Consider the following 1,265-nt stretch of genomic DNA (forward strand, 5'->3'; position numbering starts at 1 on the left):
GGATATTGGAAATACCATGGACAGCCAAGAGGACAAACCAGTCTGGCTTGCAAGAGCATGCCAGAATGCTCCTTGGAGGCAAGGATCGGGAGACTTCACCTCACCTACTTTGGGCAAGTTCCCAGGAGAGACTCGTCCCTGGAGAAGGGCATCATGCTTGGTAAAGTGGAAGGGCAGCAACAAAGAGGAGGACCCTCCAAGAGAAAAACTGACCCAGCGGCTGCAATAATGGCCTCAAGTCCAGGGTGGTGCGGAGCGGGGGGGTGTTTCCTTCTGTAGTTGTGGCACCGACAGCAAGTGACGGTTCCCTCCCCCTTGCGCCTCAGGGTCTGAGTCACTGGTGCTAGACTCAGAGTGCTTTACCATCTATCAGTCGTTAGAGTCCTCTCGGGCCTGTGTGATCCAAGTGAGTTTTATAAAGGACAGAAGAAGTTTCAGGTTTTACCCAGGCCCCCTGAGGCCAGAGAAACAGCAGCAGGGCTAAGGAGCAGGTGGACAAGAGGGCATGGGCTCCCGGTTGTGGCTGCTTAGGGCCCTCCCCCTGGGAGGTGTGGTCGAGGATACTGGTTGACCCCATTGGCTGAATGAAGGCCACCTGGCCTTGATTGGGGCCCACCCAGGTGTACTGGCTCCCTGGCTCAAGGGCCTGAATTTGCAAGCCCTCTAGCCTTTATTGGCTTCCAACTTCCTGTAAGGGGGGGAAAGGGAGGCCTTGGCATGTAGAGAGACAACCCCTGGTTTCTGCCTCTAGCTCCCTAACAGGTCCTTCGTTGGTTTCCTTTTTACCACAAAGTTCCTTCATGACCGAATTATTTCCCACCTTGAACTTTTCGTTGATACCATGGAGAAAGACAGGGTTCTCCAACCCTGTAAAGAGTTACAGGCAGAGAGTCCCAGCTCCTGGGCCTGCCAAATCTGTTCTCTCCTTCCGGACCTGAGGCCGTAGCCGCCAACATGCTGAACCAGATCCTCCCTCGGACAGACCAGGAAGCAGCGAGTTTGATGCCTCTCTCAGTGTTATTGGCGCCGGAGGTACCGGCGCAGCACTGCCTGCCCTCTGTCTGGCGTTGTCAGTGGGGACGGGAAGAACTACCCAGAACCAGGGAATAAACTGGGTCCCCCTGAGCAACGGAAGTGCTTCGCAGTGAACATGGATGACAGCAAACGGAAGGAAGAGGGCCCTGACTTCCACATGAAATCTTTTCCCGTAAAACGGCTTAGAAGGACGGTCTTCCGGAAGTTATGCACAGTTTTCCACGGACCCA

This window comes from Echinops telfairi, unplaced genomic scaffold, assembly GCF_000313985.2.
Source record: "Echinops telfairi isolate 266 unplaced genomic scaffold, ASM31398v2 ScPeMD7_5;HRSCAF=22, whole genome shotgun sequence".
In the NCBI taxonomy this organism is placed as follows: Eukaryota; Metazoa; Chordata; class Mammalia; order Afrosoricida; family Tenrecidae; genus Echinops; species Echinops telfairi.